The sequence below is a fragment of the Phoca vitulina genome, unplaced genomic scaffold (genome assembly GCF_004348235.1).
Source record: "Phoca vitulina isolate PV1807 unplaced genomic scaffold, GSC_HSeal_1.0 scaffold1, whole genome shotgun sequence".
Lineage (NCBI taxonomy): Eukaryota > Metazoa > Chordata > Mammalia > Carnivora > Phocidae > Phoca > Phoca vitulina.
Window position 1 is genome coordinate 110691533 of NW_022589704.1, and position 18564 is coordinate 110710096.

Here is an 18564-nt window from a genome sequence, read left to right on the forward strand (position 1 = left end):
AAAAGCATGAACAAAATTAGTAAAATTAGTCAATAGGACTTCATCAAAATTAAAATCTTCCAGTCTTCAAAAGACACTTTCAATCATATGTGGAACTTAAGAAACAAAACAGATGAACATAGGGGGGTAAAAGAAAAAGGCAAACCAAGAAACTATTGGAGAGAGCCTCTTAACTATAGAGAACAAACTAAGAGTGGCTGGAGGGGAGGTGGGCAAGTGGATGGGCTAAATGGGTGATGGATATTAAGGAAAGCACTTGTGATAAGCACTGGGTGTTTATGTAAGTGATGAATCACTAAATTCTACACCTAAAACTAATATTATACTGTCTGTTAACTAACTGGAATTTAAATAAAAACTTGAAAAAGAAAAAAAAAAACACTACCAAGAGAACTACAAGGGAAATCACAGACTGGCAGAACATATCCACAATACATACACCTGACTATTGATTTATATCCAGGATATAAAAAGGATTATTTCCAATCAATAATCAAAAAACACACCACACAAACATAGTAAAAAAAATTTACAAATTGGTAAATATTTAAACAAATACTTTGTAAAATAAAATATTGACATAGGCAATAAACAAAGGAGAATTTTTCCTTTAATAAATCCATTAGTTAAGAAGAACTTGATTAAGGGGCGGAGCAAGATGGCAGAGGAGTAGGAGACCTGGATTTCCTCTGGTCTCAGGAATTCAGCTGGATAGGGATCAAACCATTCTGAACACCTACAAACTCAACAGGAAATCAAAGAAAAGAATAGCAACAACTGTCTGAACAGAAAAGCGACTACTTTCTGGAAGGTAGGACATGCGGAGAAGTGAATCCGAGGTGATATTCCGGAGGATAGTCGGTGGGGGGAGGGGCCTCCGTCGGCCGCTTCTGGCAAGTGATAGAGCCGCGGAGCCCAAAATCCGAACTTTTAGAAGTCAGCTCCACTGAGGGACGTCGCTCCGGTGGCTAAGCTGGGGGTGGAACCCTCGAGGGACAGTGTGGTTTCAGGACCCTCGGGGTCACAGAAAGACTGGGGGTGCCTGAGTGCGGCAGAGCTCCCAGATATCGGAGCAGGGAAGCCGTTGCAGAGACAGAGCCGAGGCGTGGGCTCTCAGCTCGGGGTTGCCATAGACCGTGATCTGGGCCACAGTCGGGCCACTGCTCCTCTAGCAGGGACCCAACAAGCGGCAGATCCGGGGAGACTCCCCTTCCTCCCCTGGGAGGAGCGGTGCAGGAGCGCACTGCAGGGATCTGTGGGGTTTGGAGACTCCACACAGGGTCGGGTGCCAGAGATAGAAATGCGCGGTCACAGGCCGGGTGAGCACAGACTGTGGCCGGAGACTGGGGAGACAGGAGTGACTGGCTGCTTTTCTCTGGGGGCACACTGAGGAGCAGGGCCCCGAGTTCTCGGCTCCTCCAGGGCAGAGATTGGGAGGCCGCCATTTTCACTCTCCTCCTCCAAAGCTGTATGGAGAGCTTGCAGGGAACAAAAGCTCCCGAGAGCAAACCCGAGCAGATTACTTAGCCCGGACCAGCAAGGACAGGGCAATTCCCCCTCCAGCAAAGACATTTGGGAACCACGGCAACAGGCCCCTCCCCCAGAAGATCAGGGAGAACAGCCAGCCAAGACCAAGTTTACCCATAAATGAGAATGGCAGAACTCCAGCGCTAGGAGAATAATGCACATAGAATCCATGGCTTTTTTACCATGATTCTTTAGTCTTTCAAAGTTAATTTTTTTTAACTGTTTTTTTTTTTTTTTTTGAATTTTTCTTTTTCCCTTTTTCAACCAACACCTTATCAATCCCTTTTTTAAAAAACATTTTTATTTTTCATTTTTAGAGTCATATTCTATCCCTTCATAGTAGTTACCCTTATTTTTGGCATATATATATAAGTTGTTCTCTCTTTAAAATTTTGAGATAGTTTCTTCTAACAGATCAAAATATACCCTAAATCTCTAGTGTATGGTTTTTTTCTACTCTCCTGCCTGATCACATTCTCTCCCTTTCTTTTTCTTTTCTTTTTAAATCCTCTTCTTTCTTTTTTCAAACAACTTCTTATCAATTCCTTTTATAAAAATTTTATAATTTTCATCTTTACAGTCATATTCCATCCCTTCATCATATCAACCCTTCTTTTTGTACATATATAAGTTTTTCTTTCTTTAAAATTTTGGGAGGCACTTTCTTCTAACAGACCAAAATACACCCAAAATCTAGTGTGTGGCACTGATCTATGTACCAGCGTGATCATATTTGATCATATTCTGTTTTGTTTTGTTTTGTTCTGTTTTTCTTTGTTTTTATCTTTATCTTTTTCTTTTTCTTTTGTTTTTTACTTTTTCTTTTTTCTCTCTTTCCCTTTCTTTTCCCCCTGCTTCAGGTCTTTTCTGATTTGTTTAGAGTATATTTTCTGGGGACATTGTTACCCTGTTAGCATTTTGTTCTCTCATTAATCTATTCTCCCCTGGACAAAATGACAAGATGGAAAAAATCACCTCAACAAAAAGAACAAGAGGTAGTAACGACTGCCAGGGACCTACTCAATATAGACATTAGTACGATGTTGGATTGAGAGTTCAGGATCATCACTTTAAAGATACTGGCTGGGCTTGAAAAAAGCATGGAAGTTATTAGAGAAACCCTTTCTGGAGAAATAAAAGAACTAAAATCTAACCAAGTCGAAATCAAAAAGGCTATTAATGAGGTGCAATCAAAAGTGGGGGCGCTAACTGCTACGATAAATGAGGCAGAAGAAAGAATCAGTGATATAGAAGACCAAATGATGGAAAATAAAGAAGCTGAGAAAAAGAGAGATAAACAACTACTGGATCACAAGGGCAGAATTCGAGAGATAAACGATACCATAAGATGAAACAACATTAGAATAATTGGGATCCCAGAAGAAGAAGAAAGAGAGAGAGGGGCCAAAGGCATATTGGACCAAATTATAGCAGAGAATTTCCTTAATTTGGGGAAGGAAACAGGCATCAAAATCCAGGAGGCACAGAGAACCCCCCTCAAAATCGATAAAAATAGATCACACCCTGACATCTAATAGTAAAACTTATGAGTCTCAGAGACAAAGAGAAAATCCTGAAAGCAGCTTGGGAGAAGAGATCTGTAACCTACAATGGTACAAACATTAGATTGGCAACAAACCTATCCACAGAGACCTGGCAGGCCAGAAGGGACTAGCAGGATATATTCAGAGCACTAAATGAGAAATATATACAGCCAAGAATACTATAATCAGCTAGGATGTCATTGAAAATAGAAGGAGACATAAAAAGCTTCCAGGACAAACAAAAACTAAAGGAATTTGCAAACACGAAACCAGCCCTACAAGAAATCTTGAAAGGGGTCCTCTAAGCAAAGAGAGAGCCTAAAAGCAACATAGACCAGAAAGGAACACAGACAATATACAGTAACAGTCACCTTCCAGGCAATACAATGGCACTAAATTCCTATCTTTCAATAGTTACCCTGAATGTAAATGGGCTAAATGCCCCAATCAAAAGACACAGGCTATCAGATTGGATAAAAAAACAAGACCCATCGATATGCTGTCTGCAAGAGACTCATTTTAGACCCAAAGACACCCCCAGATTGAAAGTGAGGGGGTGGAAAACCATTTACCATGCTAATGGATGCCAAAAGAAAGCTAGGGTGGCAATCCTTATATCAGACACATTAGATTTTAAACCAAAGACTGTAATAAGAGATGAGGAAGGACACTATATCCTACTTAAAGGGTCTATCCAACAAGAAGATCTAACAATTGTAAATATCTATGCCCCGAACATGGGAGCAGCCAATTATATAAGGCAATTAATAACAAAAGCAAAGAAAAACATTGACAACAATACAATAGTAGTGGAGGACTTTAACACCCCCCTCACTGAAATGAACAGATCATCTAAGCAAAAGATCAACAAGGAAATAAAGACTTTAAATGACACACTGGACCAAATGGACTTCACAGACATATTCAGAACATTCCATCCCAAAGCAATGGAATACACATTCTTCTCTAGTGCCCCTGGAACATTCTCCAGAATCAATCACATCCTATGTGATAAATCAGGTCTCAACGGGTACCAAAAGATTGGGATCATTCCCTGCCTATTTTCAGACCACAATGCTTTGAAACTAGAACTCAATCACAAGAGGAAAGTCAGAAAGAACTCAAATACATGGAGGCTAAAGAGCATACTACTAAAGAATAAATGGGTCAACCAGGAAATTAAAGAAGAATTTAAAAAATTCATGGAAACCAATGAAAATGACAACACAACTATTCAAAATCTTTGGGATGCAGCAAAGGCAGTCTTAAGAGGAAAGTATATAGCAATACAAGCCTTTCTCAAAAAAAGAGAAAGGTCTCAAGTACACAACCTAACCCTACACCTAAAGGAGCTGGAGAAAGAACAGCAAATAAAGCCTAAACCCAGCAGGAGAAGAGAAATAATAAAGATCAGAGCAGAAATCAATGAAATAGAAACCAAAAGAACAGTAGAACAGATCAACGAAACTAGGAGCTGGTTCTTTGAAAGAATTAACAAGTTTGATAAACCCCTGGCCAGACTTACCAAAAAGAAAAGAGAAATGACCCAAATCAACAAAATCATGAATGAAAGAGGAGAGATCACAACCAACACCAAAGAAATACAAACAATTATAAGAACATATTATGACCAACTCTATGCCAGTAAATTAGATAACCTGGAAGAAATGGATGCATTCCTAGAGATGTATCAACTACCAAAACTGAACAAGGAAGAAATAGAAAACCTGAACAGACCTATAACCACTAAGGAAATTGAAGCAGTCATCAAAAATCTCCCAAAAAACAAGAGCCCAGGGCCAGATGGCTTCCCAGGGGAATTCTACCAAACATTTCAAGAAGAATTAATACCTATTCTTCTGAAACTGTTCCAAAAAATAGAAATGGAAGGAAAACTTCCAAACTCGTTTTATGAGGTCACCATTACCTTGATCCCCAAACCAGACAACAACCCCATCAAAAAGCAGAATTACAGACCAATATCCCTGATAAACATGGATGCAAAAATTCTCACCAAAATACTACCCAATACGATCCAACATTACATTAAAAGGATTATTCACCACGACCAAGTGGGATTTATCCCTGGGCTGCAAGGATGATTCAACATCCGCAAATCAATGAACCTTTTGGTTTTGTTGACTGTTTACCTTTGCTGTGCAAAAGCTTTTCATCTTGATGAAGTCCCAATAGTTCATTTTTGCCCTTGCTTCCCTTGCCTTTGGCGATGTTTCTAGGAAGAAGTTGCTGCGGCTGAGGTCGAAAAGGTTGCTGCCTGTGGTCTCCTTTAGGATTTTGATGGACTCCTGTCTCACATTGAGGTCTTTCAACCATTTGGAGTCTATTTTTGTGTGTGGTGTAAGGAAATGGTCCAGTTTCATTCTTCTGCATGTGGCTGTCCAATTTTCCCAACCATTTGGTGAAGAGACTGTCTTTTTCCCATTGGACATTCTTTCCTGCTTTGTCAAAGATTACTTGACCATAGAGTTGAGGGTCCATTTCTGGGCTCCCTATTCTGTTGCATTGATCTATATGTCTGTTTTTGTGCTGGTACCATACTGTCTTGATGATGACAGCTTTGTAATAGAGCTTGAAGTCCAGAATTGTGATGCCGCCAGCTTTGCTTTTCTTTTTCAACATTCCTCTGGCTATTCAGTGTCTTTTCTGGTTCCATACAAATTTTAGGATTATTTGTTCCATTTCTTTAGAAAAAAGTGGATGGTATTTTGATGGGGATTGCATTGAATGTGAAGATTGCTGTAGGTAGCATTGACATCTTTACAATATTTGTTCTTCCAATCCATGAGCATGGAACGTTTTTCCATTTCTTTGTGTCTTCCTCAATATCTTTCATGAGTATTTTATAGTTTTCTGAGTACAGATCCTTTGCCTCTTTGGTTAGATTTATTCTATTTGCAAATGACATATCAGATAAAGGGCTAGAATCCAAAATCTATGAAGAACTTATCAAACTCAACACCCAAAGAACAAAGAATCCAATCAAGAAATGGGCAGAAGACATGAACAGACATTTTTCCAAAGAAGACATCCAAATGGCCAACAGACACATGAAAAAGTGCTCAACATCGTTCGGCATCAGGGAAATCCAAATCAAAACCTCAATGAGATGCCACCTCACACCAGTCAGAATGGCTAAAATGAACAAGTCAGGAAATGACAGAGGCTGGTGAGGATGTGGAGAAAGGGGAACCCTCCTACACTGTTGGTGGGAATGCAAGCTGGTGCAGCCACTCTGGAAAACAGTATGGAGGTTCCTCAAAAAGTTGAAAATAGAGTGGGCGCCTGGGTGGCTCAGTTGGTTGAGCGACTGCCTTCGGCTCAGGTCATGATCCTGGAGTCCTGGGATTGAGTCCCTCATCGGGCTCCCTGCTCAGCAGGGAGCCTGCTTCTCCCTCTGACCCTCCTCCCTGTCATGCTCTCTCTCTATCATTCTCTCTGTCTCTCAATAAATAAATAAAAATCCTTAAAAAAATTTTTTAAAAAAAGTTGAAAATAGAGCTACCATATGATCCAGCAATTGCACTACTGGGTATTTACCCCAAAGATACAAATGTAGGGATCCGAAGGGGTACGTGCACCCCGATGTTTATAGCAGCAATGTCCACAATAGCCAAACTGTGGAAAGAGCCAAGATGTCCATCGATAGATGAATGGATAAAGAAGAGGTGGTATATATATATACAATGGAATATTATGCAGCCATCAAAAGGAATAAGATCTTGCCATTTGCAACGACATGGATGGAACTGGAGGGTATTATTCTGAGTGAAATAAGTCAAACAGAGAAAGACATGTATCATATGACCTCACTGATATGAGGAATTCTTAATCTCAGGAAACAAACTGAGGGTTGCTGGAGTGGTGGGGGGTGGGAGGGATGGGGTGACTGGGTGATAGACACTGGGGAGGGTATATGCTCTGGTAAGCACTGTGAATTCTACAAGACTGTTGAATCTCAGATCTGTACCTCTGAAACAAATCATGCAATATATGTTAAGAAAAAAAAAGAAGAAGATAGCAGGAGGGGAAGAATGAAGGGGGGGAAATCAGAGGGGGAGTCAAACCATGAGAGACGATGGACTCTGAAACACAAACTGAGGGTTCTAGAGGGGATGGGGGTGGGAGGATGGGTTAGCTTGGTGATGGGTATTAAAGAGGGCACATTCTGCATGGAGCACTGGGTGTTATGCACAAACAATGAATTATGGAACACTACATCTAAAACTAATGATGTAATGTATAGTTATTAACATAATAATAAAAAAATTAAAAAAAAAAGAACTCGATTAGTCATCAGTGAAATGCACATTTAAGACCTACACAATTACTTTAGTGGATAAAATGTAAAAGCTGAAAATACCAACAATTGGCAGATTTATGAAAAGAACTGGAACACTTGTACATACATGCTTATGGAAGTATCAAGTGATGGAAACAATCTGATAATTTCTTCCAAAGGTATATATATAAAGTAGTATGAATTTGCTTTTGTTTCCCTTGCCTCAGGAGACATATCTAGAAAAATAGTGCTATGGCAATGTCAGAGAAATTCCTGTTCATGCTCTATCTTAGGATTTTTATGGTTTCAGGTCTCACATGTAGGTATTTAATCCATTTTGAGTTAATTTTGTGAATGGTGTAGAAAGTAGTCCAGTTTCATTCTTTTGCAGACAACTGTTCAGTTTTTCCGGACCCATTTACTGAAAAGACTGTCTTTCCCCATTGCATATCCTTGCCTCCTTTATGATACATTAATTGAGCATGTAAACATGAGTTAATTTCTGGGCTTTCTGTCCTGTTCCATTGATCTATGTGTGTATTTTTGTGCCAATACCCTACTCTTTTGATTACTATAGTTTTTTTAGTATAAGTTATAAACTTGTTGAATCACTATGTTGTACACCTGAAACTAATGTAAAATTGTGTTTCAACTATACTCCAATTGGGGGGGGAAGGAATTACAAAAACAAAACAAAACAAAACAAAACACCAGCACCAACATTTTAAGAGAGGTATATATACACATGCCTAATGACAGAAAAAAACCAAACTTGCTGAATTCGTGCATCAGTTCTAGAAATTTGTTGGTGGAGTTTTTCAGGTTTTCTACATAGAGTATCAAGTTGTGACATAAACCTCATATTGCCTGTCTTTGAAATTTCATGTCCATGTGGATTCATTGCAGGTCCCTGAACTTTGGCCCACCCTGTGCCTGAGTCAGCATACTGCCCTTCCTTATGGGCAGCTCCCTGGAAAGAGACTGGCCTTGGGAAGTTAAAGCTGCAGCCAATGAAGAGAGATGACGCCAATCCTTTTCTGGACTCAAGTAAAAATGTCTCAAGGAACCTAGTACTCCCTTGGCCCAGCTGAAGGTGGTGAACTTGTGGTCACCAGAGGAATCAATTCCACTGAGTTCTAGCAAGATTAACTCAGGCGTTCATTTTCTTGGGTAGTTTATGAAAGACATGAACCTTGATTACAGGCATTATATAGCTAGGTAGAAGGAAAGAAAACCAGCATTTCAGGTAAGGGAAGGAGGTTTTGAGTTAGTAATGTAGGTGATCTTTGAATAAAAGACAAGCCTGAGGTTGGAGGAACAAGATGGCAGAGGAGTAGGAGACCTAAATTTTGTCTGGTCCCAGGAATTCATCTAGATAGTTATGAAACCATTCTGAACACTTACAAACTCAACAGGAGATCGAAGAAAAGAATAGCAGCAACTCTCTGAACAGAAAAGCAACCACTTTCTGGAAGGGAGGACGTGCAGAGAAGTGAATCTGAGGCAATATATAGGAAAATAGACCGTAAGGGGAGGGAGCCTCCATCAGATGGCTACCGGCAAGTGATAGAGCAGCAGAGCACAAAATCGGAACTTTTAGAAGTCTGCTCCACTGAGGGAAGTCACTCTAGTGGCTAAGCAGGGAGTGGAACCCTCTCTGGACAGTGTGGTCTCAGGACCCTCAGAGTCACAGAAAGACTGGAGGTGCCTGAGTGCGTCAGAACTCCCAGGTATCTGAGCAGGGAAGCCGGCTGCGAAGAGGGACCTGAGGAATGGGCTTTCAGCTCAGGGTTGCCATAAACCCTGATCTGTGGCACAGTCAGTCCACTGTTCTTCAAGTAGGACCCAACAAGCAGCAGACCCAAGGAGACTCCCCTTCCTCCCACAGGAGGAGCAGTATGGGAGCGCACCACAGGAATCTGCTGGGTTTGGAGACTGCAAATAGGGTCGTGTGCCAGAGATAGAAACACTCAGTAACAGGCCGGGTGAGTGCGGAGTGCAGCCAGAGACCAGGGAGACAGGAGTGATTGACTGCTTTTCTCTGGGAGCTCACTGAGGAGTGGGGCCTTGGCTCCTCCTGGGCCAGAGGCTGGGAGGCCACCATTTTCATGCTCATCCTCCAAAGCTGTACAGAAAGCTTTCAGGGAACAAAAGCTACCAAGAGCAAACCCAAGCAGATTATTTAGCCTGGCCCTTGACAAGGGTGGGGGAATTCTGCCTCGGGCAAAGACATTTGCGAATAACTGCAAGAGGCCCCTCCCCCAGAAGATCCACAAGAACATCCAACCAAGACCAAGTTTACGGATCAATGAGAACAGGAAAACCCCAACACTAGGGGAATACAGCACATAGAATTCATGGCTTTTTTCCCATGAAGCTTTAGTCTTTCAAAGTTAATTTTTTTAATTTTATTTTTTTCTTTTTCTATTTTTTAGTTGAAATTTTCTTCTTTCCTTTTTCAAACAACATCTTATCAATTCCTTTTTTAAAATCTTCTTTAATTTTTCATTTTAACAGTCATACTCTAGCTCTTCATTATATTTAACTTAATTTTTTGTATATATATGTTTTTCTTTAAAATTTTGGGATACAGTTTCTTCTAACAGACCAAAATATAACCTAAATCTAGTGTATGACATTGTCCTAGTCCCTGCCTGATCACATTCTCTCTCTCTTTTTTTTTTTACTTTTTTCATGCTTTTTTCAACCAACTTCTTATCAATTATTTTTCTAAAATCTTTTTTAATTTTCATCTTCACAGTCATATTCCATCCCTTCATCATATTTATCCTTATTTTTGTATATATATAAGTTTTTCTTTCTTTAAACTGTGGGAGGCAATTTCTTCTAACAGACCAAAATACACACAAAATCTAGCGGGTGGCTATGTTATTTTCACCAGCCTGATCCTATTCTTTTTTTTTTTCCCTTTCTTTCACCCCTGGTTTTGGGTCTCTTCTGATTTGTTTAGTGTATGTTTTTTCTGGGTCCTTCTTATGCTTTTAGCATTTTTTTAGCATTTTGTTCTCTCATTCACTTATTGTCCTCTGGACAAAATGACAAAACAGAAAAACTCACCTCAAAAAAAAGAACAAGAAACAGTACCCCAACTGCCAGGGACCTAATCAATGCAGACATTAGTAAGACGTCAGAACTAGAGTTCAGAATGATGATTATAAAGATACTAGCTGGGCTTGAAAAAAGCATGGAAGATACTAGAGAATCCCTTTCTGGAGAAATAAAAGAACTAAAATCTAACCAAGTCAAAATCAAAAAGGCTATTAATGAGGTGCAATAAAAAATGTAGGCTCTACCTGCTAGGATAAAGGAGGGAGAATAGAGAATTACTGGTATAGAAGACCAAATGATGGAAAATAAAGAAGCTGAGAAAAAGAGAGATAAACGACTACTGGATCAGGAGAGGAGAATTTGAGAGATGGGTGATACCATAAAGCAAAACAACATTAGAATAATTGGGATCCCAAAAGAAGAAGAAGGGAGGGGGGGGCAGAAGGTATATTGGAGCAAATTATAGCAGAGAACTTCCTTAATTTGGGGAAAGAAACAGGCACCAAAATCCAGGAGGCAAAGAGAACCCCCCTAAAAATCAATAAAAATAGGTCAACATGCCAACATCTAATAGGAAAACTCACAAGTCTCAGAAACAAAGAGAAAATCCTGAAAGCCCCTCAGGACAAGAGGTCTGTAATCTACAATTGTAGAAACATTAGACTGGCAGCAGACATATCCATAGAGACCTGGCAGGCCAGAAAGGACTGGCATGATATATTCAGAGCACTAAATGAGAAAAATATGCATCCAAGAATACTATATCCATCATTGAAAATAGAAGGAGAGATAAAAAGCTTCCAGGACAAACAAAAACTAAAAGAATTTGCAAACAACAAACCAGCCCTAGAAGAAATATTGAAAGGGATCCTCTAAGCAAAGAGAGAGCCTAAAAGTAACATAGACCAGAAAGGAATAGAGACAATATACGGTAACAGTCACCTTACAGGCAATAAAATGGCACTAAATTCATATCCTTCAATAGTTACCCGGAATGTAAATGGGCTAAATGCCCCAATCAAAAGACACAGGTTATCAGATTGGATTAAAAAAACAAGACCTACCAATATGCTGTCTGCAAGAGATTCATTTTAGAACCAAAGACACCTCCAGATTTAAAGTAAGGCAGTGGAAAACAATTTACCATGCTAACGGACATCTAAAGAAAGCCGGGGTGGCAATCCTTATATCAGACAAATTAGATTTTAAACCAAAGACTATAATAAGAGATGAGGAAGGACACTATATCATTCTTAAAGGGTCTATCCAACAAGAAGATCTAACAATTGTAAATATCTATGCCCCTAACATGGGAACAGCCAATTATATAAGCCAATTCATAACAAAATCAAAGACACATCGACAATAACACAATAATAGTAAGGGACCTTAAAACCCTCCCCACTGAAGTGGAAAGTTCATCAAAACAAAAGATCAAGAAGGAAATAAAGGCTTTAAATGACACACTGGACCAGATGGACTTCACAGAGGTACTCAGAACATTCCAACCCAAAGCAACAGAATACACATTCCTCTCTAGTGCACATGGAACATTCTCCAGAATAGATAACATCCTGGGTCAAAAATCAGGTCTCAGCCAGTACCAAAACTTTGGGATCATTTTCTGCATATTTTCGGACCACAATGCCTTGAAACTAGAACTCAGTCACAAGAGGAAAGTCAGAAAGAACTCAAATACATGGAGGCTAAAGAGCATCCTACTAAAGAATAAATGGGTCAACCAGGAACTTAAAGAAGAATTTAAAAAACTCATGGAAACAAATGAAAATGAAAACACAAGTGTTCAAAATCTTTGGGATGCAGCAAAGGCGGTCCTAAGAGGAAAGTATATAGCAATACAAGCCTTTCTCAAGAAAAGAGAAAGGTCTCAAGTACACAACCTAACCCTACACCTAAAGGAGCTGGAGAAAGAACAGCAAATAAAGCCTAAACCCAGCAGGAAAAGAGAAATAATAAAGCTCAGAGCAGAAATCAATGAAATAGAAACCAAATGAACAGTAGGACAGATCAACAAAACTAGGAGATGGTTCTTTGAAAGAATAAATAATATTGATAAAACTCTGGCCAAACTTATAAAAAGAAAAGAGAAATGACCCAAATAAATAAAATCATGAATGAAAGAGGAAAGATCACAATCAATACCACAGAAATACAAACAATTAAAAGAGAATATTATGAAAAATTATCCGCAAAGAAGATCAGCAATATGGAAGAAAAGGACAAATTACTAGAAATATACAAACTATTAAAACTGAAATAGGAAGAAATAGAAAATTTGAACAGACCCATAGCCAGTAAAGAAAATGAATCAGTAATCAAAAATCTCCCAAAAAAAAACAAAAGTCCAGGGCAAGATGGCTTCCCAGGGAGATTCTACCACACATTTAAAGAAGAAATAATACCTATTCTTCTGAAGCGGTTTCAAAGAACAGAAATGGAAGGAAAACTTCCAAACTCATTTTATGGGGCCACCATTACCTTGATCCCAAAACCAGACAAAAACCCCATCAAAAAGGAGAATTACAGACCAATATCCCTGATAAACATGGCTGCAAAAATTCTCACCAAAATACTAGCCAATAAGATCCAACAGTACAATAAAGGATTATTCACCATGAACAAGTGGGATTTATCCTTGGGCTGCAAGCTTGGTTCAACATCCACAAATCAATGTGATACATTAATAAAAGAAAGAACAAGAACCATATGATCCTCTCAATAGATGCAGAAAAAGCATCTGACAAAGTACAGCATCTTTTCTTGATTAAAATTCTTCACAGTGTAGGTATGGAGGCTACATACCTCAATATCATAAAAGCCATCTATGAAAAACTGACAGTGAATATCATACTCAATGGGGAAAAACTGAGAGCTTTCCCCCTAAAGTCAGGAACATGGCATGGATGTCCACTATCACCACTGCTATTCAACATAGATTAGAAGTCCTAGCCACAGCAATCCGACAACAAAAAGAAATAAAAGTCATCCGAATTGGCAAAGAGGAAGTCAAACTCTCACTTTTGCAGATGATATGATATTTTATGTGGAAAACCCCAAAGACTCCACCCCAAAACTGCTAGAACTCATACAGGAATTCAGTAAAGGGGCAGTATATAAAATCAATGCACAAAAATCAGTGCTTCTATACGCCATAAATCAATCACTTCTATACACCAACAACAAGACAGAAGAAAGAGAAATTAAGGAGTCAATCTCATTTACAAGTGCACCCAAAGCCATAAGATACCTAGGAATAAATCCTACCAAAGAGGCAAAGAATCTATACTCTGAAAACTATAGAATACTCATGAAAGAAATTGAGGGACACAAAGAAATGGAAAAACTTTCCATGCTCATGGATTGGAAGTACAAATATTGTGAAAATGTCAATGCTACCTAGAGCAATCTACACATTTAATGCAATCCCCATCAAAATACCATCCACTTTTTTCAAAGAAATGGAACAAATAATCCTAAAATTTGTATGGAACCAGAAAAGACCCCGAATAGCCAGAGGAATATTGAAAAAGAAAAGCAAAGCTGGTGGCATCACAATTCCAGACTTCCAGCTCTATTACAAAGCTGTAATCATCAAGACATTATTGTACTGGCACAAAAACAGACACATAGATCAATGGAACAGAATAGAAAACCCAGAAATGGACCCTCAACTCTATGGTCAACTAATCTTCAACAAAGCAGGAAAAAGTGTCCAATGGAAAAAAGACAGTCTCTTCAACAAATGGTGTTGGGAAAATTGGACAGCCACATGCAGAATGAAACTGGACCATTTCCTTACACCACACCCAAAAATAGACTCAAAATGGATGAAAGACCTAAATGCGAGACAGGAATCCATCAAAATCCTAAAGGAGACCACAGGCAGCAACCTCTTCGACCTCAGCTGCAACAACTTCTTCCTAGAAACATCGCCGAAGGCAAGGGAAGCAAGGGCAAAAAATGAACTATTGGGACTTCATCAAGATAAAAAGCTTTTGCACAGCAAAGGAAACAGTCAACAAAACCAAAAGACAACCGACAGAATGGGAGAAGATACTTGCAAATGACATATCAGATAAAGGGCCAGTATCCATAATCTATAAAGAACTTATCAAACTCAATACCCAAAGAACAAATAATCCAATCAAGAAATGGGCAGAAGACATGAACAGATATTTCTGCAAAGAAGACATCCAAATGTCCAACAAGTACATGAAAAAGTGCTCAACATCACTCGGCATCAAGGAAATACAAATCAAAATCTCAATGAGATACCAACTCACACCAGTTAGAATGGCTAAAATGAACAAGTCAGGAAATGACAGATGTTGGTGGGAATGCAGAAAAAGGTGAACCCTCCTACACTGTTGGTGGGAATGCAAGCTGGTGCAGCCACTCTGGAAAACAGTATGGAGGTTCCTCAAAAAGTTGAAAATAGAGCTGCCCTATGACCCAGCAATTGCACTACTGGGTATTTACCCCAAAGATACAAATGTAGTGATCCGAAGGGGTACGTGCACACCAATGTTTATAGCAGCAATGTCCACAATAGCCAAACAATGGAAAGAGCTTAGATGTCCATCAACAGATGAATGGATAAAGAAGATTTGGTATATATATAGAATGGAATATTATGCAGCCATCAAAAAATGTAATCTTGGCATTTGCAATGACATGGATAAAACTAGAGTGTATTATGCTAAGTGAAATAATTCAATCAGAGAAAGACAAGTATCATATGATCTCACTGATATGAGGAATTTGAGAAACAATACAGAGGATCATAGGGGAAGCAAGAGAAAAATGAAACAAGATGAAACCAGAGAGGAAAACAAACCATAAGAGACTCTTAATCTCAGGAAACAAACTGAGGGTTGTTGGGGTGGAGGAGCGTGGGAGGGATGGGGTGGTTGGGTGATGGACATTGGGTAGGGTATGCACTATGGTGAGCACTTTAAATTGTATAAGACTAATGAATCACAGAATTGTACCCCTGAAACAAATAATACATTATATGTTAATTAAAAAATTTTTTAAAAAGGTGTATCATGTTGTGTGCAAATATTGATAAGTTGACTTCTTCCTTGCTGATCTGGATGCATTTGATGTCTTTCTATTGTCCAGCTGCTGAGGCTAGGACTTTCAGTACTAGTACCAAATAACAATGGTGAGAGTGGATATCCCTGTCTTGTTCCTGACAGTTGAAAAAAAACTTTCAGTTTTTCCACATTGAGGATGATATTAGCTGTGAGTCTTTCATATATGGCTTTTATGATGTTGAGGTATGTTCCCTCTATACTTACCTTTTTGAGAGTTTTTATCAAGCATGGATGCTGTATTTTGTCAAATGCTTTTTCTGCATCTTTTGAGAGGATTATATGGTTCTTACCCTTTTTTTATTAATGTGGCATATCCATGTTGATTGATTTGCAAATATCAAACCATCCCTGCAGCCCAGGAATAAATCCCACTTCATCATGCTGAATAATTCTTTTAATGTACTGTTTGATTTGATTTGCTAGTATCTTGTTTAGAATTGTTGCATCCATGTTCATCAGGGACCTTGGCCTGTAATTTTTCTTCTGAGTAGGGTCTTTGGTTTTGGAATCAAGGTAATGGCGGCTTTGTAGAAGGAGTTTGGAAGTTTTTCCTTCCATTTCTAGTTTTTGGAACATTTTGAGAAGAATAGGTATTAACTCTTCTTTAAATATCTGGTAGAATTCCCCTGGGATGCCATCTGGCCCTGGGGACTTTTGTTTGTTGGGAGATATTTTTATTACTGATTCAATTTCTTTACTGGTTATGGGTCTGTTCAAATTTTCTATTTCTTCCTGTTTCAGTTTTGGTAATTTGGAAGTTTCTAGGAATTTTTCCACTCTCTTCCAGATTGCCCAGTTTGTTGGCAGGTAATTTTTCACAATGCTCTCTTGTAATTTTTTGTATTTCTGTAGTGTTGGTTGTGATCTCTCCTCTTTCAGTCATGATTTTATTTATTTGGGTCATTTCTCTTTTCTTTTTGGTAAGTCTGGCTAGGGATTTATCAATTTTATTAATTCTTTCTAAGAACCAGTTGTTAGTTTCATTGATCTGTTCTACTGTTTTTGTTTTGTTTTGTTTTGTTTCTATATCATTTATTTCTGCTCTAATCTTTATTCATTTCCTTCCTCTGCTGGCTTTAGGCTTTATTTGCTGTTCCTTCTCTGGCTTCTTTAGGTATAAGGTTAGGTTTTTTATCGGAGATTTTTACTGTTTCTTAAAGTAGGCATGTATTGCAATATATTTCCCTCTTAGGACTGCCTTTGCTGCATCTCAAAGGTTTTGGACTGTCATGTTTTCTTTTTCGTTTGCTTCCATGTACTTTTTTTTTTCTTTAATTTCCTGGTTAACCCATTCATTCTTTAGTAGGATGTTCTTTATCCTCCATGTATTTGAGGTCTTTCCAAATTTTTTCTTGTGGTTGACTTCAAGTTTCATAGTGTTGTGGTCAGAAAATATGCATGGTATTATCTCAATCTTTTTGTACATTATGAGGGCTGATTTGTGGCCCAATACATGATCTATTCTGGAGAATGTTCTGTGTATGTGAAAAAAATGTGTATTTTGCTGCTTTAGGATGAAGTGCTTTCAAGATATCTGTTAAGTCCATCTGGCTCAGTGTGTCATTCAAAGCCCTTGTTTCCTTGTTGATCTTCTGCTTAGATGATCTGTCCATTGCTGTAAGTAGGGTGTTAAAGTCAATTACTATTCTTGTATTATTATCAGTGAGTTTCTTTATGTTTGTTATTAATTGATTCATATATTTGGGTGCTTCCAAGTTGGGGACATAAATATTTACAATTGTTAGAACTTCTTGTTGGATAGAACCCTTAATTATGACATAATGTCCTTCTTCATCTCTTATTATACTATTTGGTTTAAAATCTAGTTTGTCTGGGGGCGCCTGGGTGGCTCAGTTGGTTAGGCGACTGCCTTCAGCTCAGGTCATGATCCCAGGGTCCTGGGATTGAGCCCCGCATCGGGCTCCCTTCTCAGCGGGACGCCTGCTTCTCCCTCTCCCACTCCCCCTGCTTGTGTTCCCTCTCTCTGTGTGTCAAATAAATAAATAAAATCTTTTAAAAAAAAATCTAGTTTGTCTGGAGCACCTGTGTGGCTCAGTCGGTTAACCATCTGACTGGATTTCAGCTGAAGTCATGATCTCAGCGACCTGGGATTGAGCCCTACATCAGGCTCCATGCTCCGTGGGGTGTCTGCTTGAGGATTCTATCTATGCCCCTCCCCCTGCATGTGTGCACTCTCTCTCTCTCTCTAAATAAATCTTAAAAAAAATAAAATAAAATCTAGTTTGTCTGAAATAAGTATGGTTACTCAAGGTTTCTTTTGACATCCATTAGCATGATAGATGGTTCTCCATGCCCTCACCTTTAATCTACACGTCTAAAATGAGTCTCTTGTAAGTCTCTCGTTTTTTTTTTTTAATCAATTCTGATACCCTATATCTTTTTTTTTTTTAAGAGAGGGAGAGAGAGGCAGAGGAGTACAGGACCCTATTCCAACTGGTCCCCAGAATTTAGCTGGATATCTACAAGACCACTCTAAGCACCCACAAAATCAGCCCGAGATGTAAGAAGATCTGGATCTCTACAAACAGAATATCGCAGATGGTTGGTTTCAAGGTATGAAGTGGGGAGCTGTGATTCCGTGGGCAGATATTGGAGGATAAATGGCAGCGGGAGGGAGCCTAGCTGTGGGGATCCTACACCCCTAGCCTCCCACGCTGGGGACAGGGCACAGAATTGCAGACCGGTAGTGGAAGGGAAAGGACTTTAGAGCAGCCCCTGGGACACAGAAACCCAGAGTGGTGGGGTTGCAAACTGGGAGAGGCTGGCGGTTTTAGAAGCACAAAGGGCAGAGATAGGCCTCGACCTGGAGGCAGGACTGGGGGTGCTGTGGAGGGGCTCACAACCTAGGACGCTGCAGTTTATAGCAGCACAGACAGAAACAGAGATAGTGTGGCCTAGAGAGCTCACTGAAGAACAGACTGCAATCTCTCTGATCTGGGGGAGAGGGTTGGAAATGGTCTCTTCTGCTCTGACTCTGGGAAGA